This window comes from Herpailurus yagouaroundi, unplaced genomic scaffold (genome assembly GCF_014898765.1).
Source record: "Herpailurus yagouaroundi ecotype Mexico unplaced genomic scaffold, PumYag 100, whole genome shotgun sequence".
NCBI lineage: Eukaryota > Metazoa > Chordata > Mammalia > Carnivora > Felidae > Herpailurus > Herpailurus yagouaroundi.
Genome location: NW_024412391.1, coordinates 20,144,406 through 20,156,509, shown reverse-complemented (window position 1 = coordinate 20,156,509; position 12,104 = coordinate 20,144,406). Strand labels below are relative to the sequence as shown.

Genomic DNA, 12,104 nt, shown 5'->3' with positions numbered 1-12,104 from the left:
TTGGGTTTTTTCTAGGATGATTTCTAAAAATATTTTGGCAGTATATCACTAATTTGACAAGCTATCAAGTTGTAAAACTCTGGTAAAAGCAAAATACTATATGGTTTTATTTGCCCATGTTAAAGACTGAAGTCCAGTATATCTATATAATAAAAAAAAAAACCCAGAAAATATACATTAAGCATCTATATAGCTTACTTCTCATTCCCAAGATGATGTTGGAGTATATAAAATACCCCCAACCTTATACATTTTTCTAACAAAGAGGATACTCATATAGCAAATTTAAATCATAATTTTAATCTTTTATTTCAGCTGTAGAATAATTTAATTTTAAAGCAGATTTATCTTCCTAAATAGGTTAAAATTTTTGAAATATGATCAATTGATTAATCAGGTTATTGGATGATTTAAAAGTGCCTAAAAACAGAAAAATAATGGGGCGCCTGGGTGGCGCAGTCGGTTAAGTGTCCGACTTCAGCCAGGTCACGATCTCGCGGTCCGTGAGTTCGAGCCCCGCGTCGGGCTCTGGGCTGATGGCTCAGAGCCTGGAGCCTGTTTCCGATTCTGTGTCTCCCTCTCTCTCTGCCCCTCCCCCGTTCATGCTCTGTCTCTCTCTGTCCCAAAAATAAATAAACGTTGGAAAAAAAGAATTAAAAAAAAAACAAAAAAAAAAAAAACCAGAAAAATAATCCTACTCCACCATTCCATGAGGTAGAATTGGAACAAAAGTCTTTAAAACTGTATATAATTGTCAGATATAAAAAAAAAATGGAAAACTTATAGGATATAATATAGAAAACTTATAGAATATAGCATCTAGATTCAGTTATTCATTCTAATAACTATTACCTAGCTCAGGGAACTTGTATTAATATTGATATTCCTTCCACTCATTGCAGCCTCTTGGATATCAAAGTCATGATACATAGATGCAAAGAGGTTCCCCTACTCCATTTATTCTGAACAGCTTGTTTTTCTCCTTGGTAGTTTTTACAATGAGGGAAAAAGGAGATGACATATTAGATCTCTCATTCAGTGAAATTTCTGTTTAGCCTACTACTAAAAATTTTACTTTTTTAATAAATTTCCTCTTCCATCCAGCTTCAAGATACATGTTTATCTGCATTTTTCAATTTTCGTACTTTGTTATTCTGATAACAGAGAAGGGTGTGTATTTTAAAGCTGTCATCTGGAAATGAGTCTGTCTATCTATATTTTCTGTATCACTGGCAGGTAGGCCAAAGAGTTTTTCTACCAAATTATACTCCCAGCAGGAGTAGATGTAGACACTCTAACAAACTCTGGGCACAGTGTCATCTGTATCTGTGAAAGGGACCAATCTGCATGCCATCTGGCACCAGAGACTTGAACTACTTGAAGTCATATTGGAGACATTTTGGCTCTGGCAATCAGGGTTACAGCTATGTGGTAAGTTAAATGCTTCCCATAGAGCTTCTGACAGGAGTATTATAACCCTAAAAAAGACAAACTGGGTGGTATCATTGGGCTGGCTAGAATTATGGTAAAAAAATAAAGACAACTAAGTTGGGAATTACTCTTTTTGTGAAAAATCCAGAAGGGCCTATGTGTCATAATAATTCACAATATTTAAGTTCATCCTTCAAAAATAGACTACTTTTAAAAATAAAGGTATTAGCCTTCAGACTCAATAAAAAAGGATAAGAATGTTCTTTTCAAGGTGCAGCATACTGTGTCTGTAAGTAACAGCTTGAGAGAAAATTACAGTCATTAGGGTGCAATGGTAAAGAGTTTTATTTCTATTTAATTCAAATTAAATCTGATTCAAAATACACAGGGAACAGGGGTGGTTACTGCCAGGGATGCTATTAAAGCTTCTGTTCAGCACTTCTGCAGTCTCTTTTTAAAAATGAGACTGACAGTATCATCCCCACTATTACCCTTCTGTTTACTCTCCCTTCACTACTACCCTAAACACAACTGCTTTTGGTTGGAAGTAGAATCAGGGAGACAAGATGAAAGGCAAGAGACGGAAGGAATGAGTGGAGACCATTAAATATCACTGCTGAGAGAATAAGTTTAAAAAATTTTACTCACCATTTCCAAGACTGGCTGTATTTTTTTTTTTAATGTTTGTTTGTTTGTTTATTTATTATTTTTTTTAATGTTTATTTATTTTTGAGACAGAGAGAAACAGAGCATGAATGGGGGAGGGGCAGAGAGAGAGGGAGACACAGAATCGGAAGCAGGCTCCAGGCTCTGAGCCATCAGCCCAGAGCCTGACGCGGGGCTCGAACTCACGGACCGCGAGATCGTGACCTGAGCTGAAGTCGGACGCTTAACCGACTGAGCCACCCAGGCGCCCCTGTTTATTTATTTTTGAGAGAGAGAGAAAGTAAGCAAGAGAAGGTTTGAGACAAGGACAGAGAGAATCCCAGGTAGGCTCTGCCACTGTTAGAGTTGAGCCCAATGTTGGGCTTGATCTCACGAACCATGAGATCATGACCTGAGCCCAAATCAAGAGTCACATACTTAACCAACTGAGCCTCCCAGATGCCTCCCCACTCAAGACTTTTTTTTTTCAATTTTTTAAAACTTTGTTTTTAATGGGGGCGCCTGGGTGGCTCAGTTGGTTAGGTGTCCAACTTCGGCTCAGGTCATGATCTCATGGTTTGTGAGTTGGAGCCCCGCATCAGGCTCTGTGCTGACAGCTCAGGGCCTAGAGCCTGCTTCAGACTCTGTGTCTCCCTCTCTTTCTGCCCCTCTCTCTCTCTCAAAAATAAATAAAACATTAAAAAAAATTTTAAATTTGTTTTTAATGTTTGTTTATTTTTGAGAGAGAGAGACAGAGAGAAAGAGAGACAGAGTGCACGCAGGGGAGGGGCAGAAAGAGAGGGAGACACAGATTATGAAACAGGCTCCAGGCCCTGAGCTGTCAGTACAGAGCCCGATGTGGGGCCTGAACCTACAAACCTGAGATCATGACCTGAGCTGAAGTTGGATGCTTAACTGTCTGAGCCACCCAGTGCCTCTAAGACTGGGTTTTTAAAAGAAACTCTGTACTTGGTTTGTGATGCCATCATTTTTAAGTGAATTTAGGTATTAATGTAGTATCTTTTTTTCTTACAATAACTTGCTCGTGATAAAGTAATTTTCATATAAATGTCTACCAACTTTCAATAAAATAATTAATGTATTTGTTTGAAATTTTGTTCCCAACATTTCAGCTTAGTTTCTGCCCATGATAATTTGCTTAATTCTCTCTATTTTGTTTTTGGCCCTTTTATTCATATCAGCCACAGAAATGTTATCTCTAGTAAAGCATTCCTCCTCTTTCCTTCCTTCATTTCTTCCTTCTTCCCTTATTACTATCTTTGTTTCATTATCTTTCACTCATGGAAATAGATTTTATTAGTTACCTGTGGCTGCTATAACCACAAACTTCGTGATTTAAAATAACACAAACTTAATAATACAAAATTTGACTGACAGTTCTGGAAGTAAGAAGTCTTGAAAATGACCTGTCAGCAGGGCTGTATTCTTTTTGGAGATTCTAAGGGAAAATCCATTCCTTTCCTGTCCTAGCTTCTAAAAGCTATCCATATCTCCTGGCTCATGCTCCCCCCCTCCCCATCCCTAATAATGGCACCACAATGACCTCTGCCTCCATTGTCTCCATCTTATAAGGACACTTGTGATTATACTGGGCTCACCTGGAAAATCCAGAATAATTTCTCTATCTCAAAATTCTTAATTTAGTCACATCTGCAGTGTTCTCTGTGCCCAGTCAAGTAATGTATCCATAGATTCTGGGGATCAGCACACAGACAACTTTGTAGGGATATTGTTTTGCCTACCACATACATAGAGGGCACCAAGTGATCATATCAGAAGGTAACAATTTCTACCAGTGTTAACTGCCATGTCAGTGTGACAAATGGTGTAATGGTGCTATAATCATCAGTGTGAAAATAAAAGAAATTTCATTCACAATGGATTTGAGAAGGGGTGCTTGGGTGGCTCAGTCAATTAAGCATCCAACTCTTGATGTTTGGGTTAGATCATGATCTCATGGTCAATGAGATCATGCCCTGTGTCAGGTTCTATGCTGATGGCGCAGAGCCTGCTTTGGATTCTCTCTCTCCCTCTCTCTCTCTCTCTCAAAATGAAAAAATAAAATGGATTTGAGAAGTGCTGAAGGGGGAGCTCTCATGCAGGTTCCATTGCTGTAGCCTGCATAGCCAGCAGGAAGAAAGATAAGAATTATCTTGACAAGGGACGACATTTTTCACATAGAAATTTCATCTACTGCTTTTTGGAAAAAGTAGGAAGATCCCTCTCTGTTACAGCAACAACTCACTAACCACTGCTCACAGCCAACCAGAGATTGCCATACCTCAAACTCTTGTTCTTCTCCAGTGACCTTGTGCTCAAAGCAACCCTCTCCAATTTCCTCCTAAAACCTAATAAAAGCTGACCTCCCCTTTGTCTATTTGTGCTTGCCTATGGTTCACCACAGCTTGCATGTCCCTAACTGCAATTTCTCTGCTATTCCCAAACAAAATCATTCTGCTAGAAAAATAACTGGCCATTTTAATTTTAAGGTTGACATCAGCAATATTGTCTCAGATGGAAGGAAATGGAAGGAAATCACTTGCCTGGCTCTAGAGAATCACTGATTCACTTATATAGGAGTCTTATTGAACAGTCCTGAGGCAATACAAGAAATAATCTCTCTTCTCAAGAAGCTTAAAACCTACTATCAGGAAAAAGGTATGCAAGTAGATAATTATAAGAGTAGGCAAAGTGGTTAGTGCCTTAAGAGATGAATGAAACACATCAGCAAACAGAGAAAATACTTCCAATTAGGCTTACTGGTGAAGGCTTTATTTTCATTTATTTATTTAGCAAATAGTTATACAGCTCTTACTTTGTCCCAGACATTATTCTACATATTTTTCACATTTTACTCATTTCAGTCTTATAGAAATCCTCTGTGAAACACATTAGTATCATCCTAATTTTACAGATGACAAAGCTCAGACACAAATAGGTTAAGAAAGTTAAGTAAAATCACATACTTAGAAAGAAGTCTGAACCCAGGCTGTCTGGCTCCAGGTTCCCTTTCTTAACCATTACACTAAGCTACTTTCTAGAGTGAGCCAACAGACCCTCATAAGTTTTGTATTAAAAAGTCTGGGTGGCTCAGTTGGTTAAGCAACTTTGACTCAGGTCACGATTTTGTGGTTCCTGAGTTTGAGCCCCGCATGGGGATCCCTGCTGTCAGCGCAGAGCCTGGGTGATAAAACAGGAAAGCAAAGGACACATCAATTCAGTTGAGTATCATAGCTCAATTATCTAGAGTAGTATGAAATATGTAGCTATATATAATTCTGTACCCACACATTTATAGATGAGCAAAATTCCAAAGTATTGGATCATTCTAGCTATCTAAGAGCATCTTAAAACTCTGAAATTTCCTTAGTCTGAACCTTGAGTTGGGCACAAACATGAAGTCCATAGAATTTTGGTTTAGTAGCAATTACCTGTCACGTTATTTAGATTATTTCAAGTCTGAAAATTACTCTCAGTTCTTACAATATATTTTTCTCATCATAAGAATTATTAAATTATATGTAACTTCATATAAACATTATACTGGTAAATAGCTTTAGAATCAGACATACCTGGGTTTGGATCACATCTCTGCTACTGCCAGTTGTGTGTAACATATGTGTCTCCTGAGAGCTTCGTTTTTTCGTCTGTAATGTGGGTACAGAAACAATTACTTACTTCTTCGAACGGAAGTTAAATAGTGCATATTGAAACACATAGTGCAGAACCTGGCTGGCACCTATTAATTGCTCAGTAACTTTTAGCTGCTATTACTACTATAGTCAATTTTTTATAATTTTTATAATGACATAATATGGCAAGGATTGCATTTTAATGTACTAACAGAGCAAACTGAAAATTTTCAATGTTTAAGAAAGTGTATTTTTGAACAATGCTAAAGGAAGTGGCAAAGTACAGAAGTTAGTTAAACAAATTTCTGAATAAGATACACTGGGTCCGAACTCTATCTTCATGACTTACTATACTTACATCTGTGTGACTCTGAGTATGCCAATTAGCTTTCTCAGTCTAATCTTGGCATTCAAACAAGATATGAACAATACCATACATTTAATAAATAATACATATGAAAAATTAATACACTGCCAGAAATAGTAGATACTCAGTAAATACTAAATTTTTGTTTAAAAATTCTAATTGGACTCCTATTATTTCTTTCTAAGTGTTATTTGTGATAAAATATTCAAAAGTGATAACAGAAAGGTAGAAAGATAGCAAATTTTTGGCACATCAGTGTTTGATCAAGAATTTACTAATGATTTTAAGATAACATATTATTTACATCATTTACATTACATATGACCCATATTTTACATTGGGTCATAATGGATTTTGACAAAGATAAATTGTATCTTTATGGTTTTTTTTTTCCCCACTACATAGGTGTATGCCTAAATTAACCCATTTTTTTTTTTTATAAAAGCAGTCAAATTCATCACTGTTTTAGGACAACTGTGTTTCCAAAAAATACAAGCTGAAAGTAGTACAGTATCCAATTTTGTTGACATTAGATTTTTAGAATTTATTTACACAGTCTAATTAGTAGTTGCTGACTGAATCAAAGAAATCAGTTTGGAAAAATCAGTACATTCCCTGGCATCTGTTCTTGGGTCATTATTTACTGAATCTTCACTTTTACAGCAGGAAGGGCAATTATTATAAAGTTAATTGATAAACTAAGTGTTTCCATCAGCAAGAAAGAGTTGATTTTATAACTGCAATGGGTCTGAAAATTTTAAAGAACATATTTAGGCAGTCTCAGATTTATATATAGATCTCCCTCAATTTATGATGGGGTTACATCCTGGTAAGCCTATCATAAATTGGAAATACCATAAATCAAAAATGCATTTAAGACATCTAATGTAGCAAACATCATGGCCTAGCTTAGCCTACCTTACACATGCTCAGAACACTTATATTAGCCTACTAGTTGGGCAAAATCACCTAACACAAAACCTATTTTCTAATAAAATATTGAATATTTCATGTAATTTACTGAATACTGTGCTGAAAGTGAAAAATAGAATGGTTGTACAGGCACAGAATGGTTTAAGTGTAATTGTTATTTACCCTCGTGATCACGTGGCTGACCGAGAGCTGTGGCTGCCATTGTTCAGCATCACAAGAGAGGACTCTCCCACATAACACTAGCACAGGAAAAGGTCAAAATTCAAAGTACAGTTCCTACTGAATGCTTATTGTTTTTGCACCATCATGAAGACAAATAAATCATAGGTTAAACTATCATAAGTTGGGGTTCATCTGTATACAGCCTCCTTAATACCAATAATTTTGGCTAGCACTTCCTGAGAATTTCTAGGGCCACTTTACAATATCACATTATCTGACACATTAAAATTTATGTATAGATAATTTACTCCCCACCCTTATTTTTCAGATGAGTAAACGGAGGTTTATCTGAGTTAAAAATTTTGCTCAAGTCATATCATTGATAAGTGGAAGATCTGGGACTTGAATTCAGGTATGGCCACTTCTAAATCTCATATTTCTAACTACTATATTTTTAATATCTTTACAGATAATCACAGAAAATAATAACTCTAAAGATAATAACAAGAAATATCTGCTTTGGTATGCTGTCAATAAATAATACTCTTATCTTCCAAAGCGCATCATACAATGTTCTTTACTTCTATCCTTGCCACCTTCTTCATCATTAGGATTCCCTCATCATTGTTGTTGGCTGGGGCCCCTGCATTCCTCTCAACTCCCCACCCTCTCAGCAATGGCAGACCCATCCCATTTATCCTCTAGCCTGACCCCCTTTACTCTTTGACTGCTTCTCTGCTGTCCTAAATGTCTGGAGTAAGATGTCCTGGGAGAGAACACCAAAATAGGTAATTCCCACTTTCTCCATTGCAAGCGTCAAAACACTAATTTTGGATGCTACATAACGACTTTGATAAAATGATTAGTATGTTCAGTCTGATCATATTAATGGGATTTTCTGTGAAAAGTAGATTAAAATAGATTTGTCAAAAGTAGATTAAAAATACATTTATTTCATATATTTACATACTCAAAAAATATCTGCTTTTTAAGAAATTATTGTTTTTTTAAAAAAATTTTTAACGTGTATTTATTTTTGAGACAGAGAGAGAGAGAGAGAGAGAGCGAGAGAGCAAGCGAGCATGAACGGGGGAGGGTCAGAGAGAGAGGGAGACACAGAATCTGAAACAGGCTCCAGGCTCTGAGCTGTCAGCACAGAGCCTGACATGAGGCTTGAACTCACGGACCACGAGATCATGACCTGAGTCAAAGTTGGATGCCTAAATGACTGAGCCACCCAGGTGCCCCAAGAAATTCTTTTTTAATGCTTATTTATTTATTTTTGAGAGAGAGAGCATGCACACATGAGCTGGGGAGGGGCAGAGAGAGAGGGTGGCAGAGAATCCCAATCAGGCTCCGTGCTATCAGCACAGAGCCCCACGTGGGTCTAGAACTCACAAACTGTGAGATCATGACCTGAGCGAAAACCATGAGCCAGACCCTAAACTGACTAAGCCACCCTGGCCTCTTTAATACATTCTTAACATTTTCAAGGTGAATTCCAACAGATAATTAAAGTCAAATCAAAGGAGGGAGATTTTAAAATTCTAGCCAGAGTTTTAATATTGAATACAATGTATTTGTAACATATGGATGGAGAGGTTTTAGTGTCAGGCTAGCCTCAAGTTAGCTATTAATCCTGAAAAAAATTGATTAATCTTTTTGGATTTTTAAATCCTTATCAGTAGAATGAGATATTTTTGCAATGGAAGAATTAAGTAGTCTTCTGTTACCTATATTTGGTATATCTAGAATAAGTCAATTTTCAAGATGGAGCAGGAAACAACTCCTAGATAAAAAAATCAAAACTATAACAGAACAAAGAAAATACTTGCAAATAAAAACCAGAAAGAACAAAATAAAAATGTTTAGATTCAGATCATCGCTGTGCCACAAAGACTCTCCAAACTTTGAAAAAATAAAACTTACCAGATTTGGCCACATATTTAAAACTCATTGAATATGGTGACTGAGAATCAGATAGGCATACAGAACAATAGATTAGACCAGCAGTTCTCAACTGGGGCCTATTTAAACCTCCAGGGACATTTGGCAATGTCTTGAGACACTTTTAGGGTGTCATCACTGAGAGTTAGAGTGCTAATAGAATCTAGTGGATAGAAGCCAGGGTGCTGCTACACATCTAATAATGCCCAGGACAGTCTTTTCCCACCTAAAACGAATTACACAGCCCCAAATATTAATTGTGCCAAGGATGAGAAATCTTGATAAATATCAAGATAAAATATCCAAATGAGTAAACAGTTTATAAAAAATAGAACTTCTACCAGCCAGTGCAATGCAATAAAACCAAGGGCTCCCAAAAGGTTAAAACAGCTAATATTATTTTTTAATTTATTTTTAATTTTAAACTATTATTATTATTATTATTATTATTATTATTATCTGAGAGTGAGTGAGTGAACAAGCAGGAGAGGGGAAGAGGGAAAGGGAGAGAGAGAATCTTAAGTAGGCTCCATGCCCAGCACAGGGCTCAATGTCACAATTATGGTACCATGAGCTGAGCCAAAACCAAGAGTCAGATGCTCAACCAACTGAGCCTCCCCTGCCCACCTGCCAAGCTTCCCTATTTTTTAAATTAGTTTCCTCTTAGATGGATATAAATTATTTAGGTTACCTGTAGAATTATAATCAAATTGGATTTATCAAACACTTCCACCCCCCGTCCTCATCAAGTATTTGTAAGTATGGTTTCATTATATATTTTATTATGAAAGATCAATGACTAAATGGTGGTGGCACAATAAGATAAGATAATAAATTGAATTGTGTGAGGAAGGATAGATGTGGAGAAATAAAGAGGAAAAAGAAACAAATTAAAGACTAACTGAGGTAAGCAATATGAGAGGCATTGACATTTCAAACAGAAAGAGTAGGGTATCTCCGAGTTTGATTTGTGTGTGTTTACTATTATTAAGTTGCTACTACTTATCCAAATATTTACATATATATTTGGACCAAGAGTAAGATATTTTTATTATGACTATGAACACTAAATAGTAATAGCATGAGCCTCAAGTAGAACTAGTCTCAATATTGTAAGTGCTATTCATTATTATTAGCTATCATGTCATTGTGTCAAATTCTTAATTTACTCAACAGTAACATGGTGCAAATAATATTATGTATTTCATAGGGTTTTTCAGGAATAAATTATATAGTATACAAAAGGTGTTTATTTTAACATTTATCTTATTCTTCATGCTCATTAAATATTAGATAAGTTTAGACAATGGTGTTTATGATAATGACCTATGAGGATGTGGTAGGTATGACATTAAGATGAGCAGAAATGGCCAGTAGGAAGAATGAGTCCAATATGACCAGGAAAGCATGTTATATGAAATAGTGGACTAGGCTAGAGAAATAGATGGTTATGACAAGATCGGTATGATATCAAACTTGCAGCAAGTCCAGGAGTCTTCTAAGAAATATTATTAGTTGCTTACCAAAGGACTAGTACCTAAGAGATTATATAATTACAGACTTCATGAGCAAAAATCTCCAGGTCAGGTCTAAAGAAAAAAAAATGCAAGTTTCCTTTATCTTCCCATTGCAACCTCTGCAAACCTATGTGTTAAGGGGATCAAAACACAACTGGTTTACCTTGTTGCTGATTAAAGAACCATCAGAGGAGCCAATGCAATGATCTTTAGGGACAAAGGAAACATTAGATCTTACCTGTAGGCTAAGAATACTCACACTCATTCTAGAATTACTAGTGGAAAAGAGATATTGAGACATAGAGTGCTGGAGAAAGAACAGGGACCTTGATCATAAAAGAAAGCAAAATAAATTGTTCTATAGTTATTAGAATACTTTTCTATTATGTGATTTAAAAAGGAATTCATGTGTGTGTTGGCAGGAGGTATATGGGAATTCTCTGTACTTTCTGTTCAATTTTGCTATGAACCTAAAACTGCTATAAAAATAAAATCTATTTAAGAAAATGAATTGGTATGATAATATCTATCTGAGAAACCACTTAGGAAGGTGTTTTTTTTTTTAATTTTTATAAGTTATTTATTTTTTAAAGATTTTTTAAAAGTAATCTCTATACCCAATGTGGGGCTCAAACCCACAGAGATCAAGTTGCATGCCCCATTGACTGAGCCAGCTAGGCACCCCAGAAACTGTTTTTTTTAATATAGAAGAAAAAATAAAATATCTGTCCCATTCATTACTGAAAATTATCATTACATTGTATGTCTACTATGTGACATTAATTCTACATACCTTATCCTTAACTTTCACAAAAATCTTGAAATATTGCTAGTATTTCCTTTAACTGATGAAAAACTGGGAATTAAATAGGTTATGTTGACAAAGTTCACATTACTAATATATGTCAGAGCTATAATTAGAACCCAGGTCTCCAAATGCTTTGTTTAATACTTTACTTTAATACTAGACTGTGTTATCTCAATTGGGTCCAATTAATACATCATTTTCTTCAGAAGATGGCAGCAACAGATACATATAGAAAGGGAAGGCTGTTTTCATCTTTTTTTCAATACCCAAAGAACAGAGACAATAGAAAAATCTCTCTAAGTTTAATAAAGTTGAAAGCACTCTAGTATTTTTAATGGAATTTTATATTCTTTATTTTCTTTCAACCATTTAAAAATGTAAAAGCCTTTCTTAGCTCAAAGGCTGTGCAAAAACAGGTGGTGAGCTTGATTTGGCATAAGCACTATAGTTTTCCCACTCCTGAATTAAAATATTATGCCAGTACTGACAGTTCTTTAATCCCTCTTATAGTTTTTTTCACATAATTTACTGAGCTGAAACTTATATAACATAAAATCAATCACTTTAAAGTGGACAAATCAATGGCAGTTAGTATATACATGATGTTGTGCAACCACCACCTCTATCTAGTTCCAAAACAT

At 35.7% G+C, this 12,104-nt stretch overlaps 1 long non-coding RNA gene across 1 annotated transcript in view; it reads right to left on the bottom strand.

The window, feature by feature from the left end:
• Positions 1-12,104, bottom strand: part of LOC121028394 (uncharacterized) — a 114,125-nt gene that overhangs the window by 85,487 nt on the left and 16,534 nt on the right. Inside the window, exon 2 of the long non-coding RNA XR_005789209.1 lies at positions 5,670-5,744. This is a non-coding gene — a long non-coding RNA (uncharacterized LOC121028394). The remainder of the gene's footprint in view (positions 1-5,669; positions 5,745-12,104) is intronic.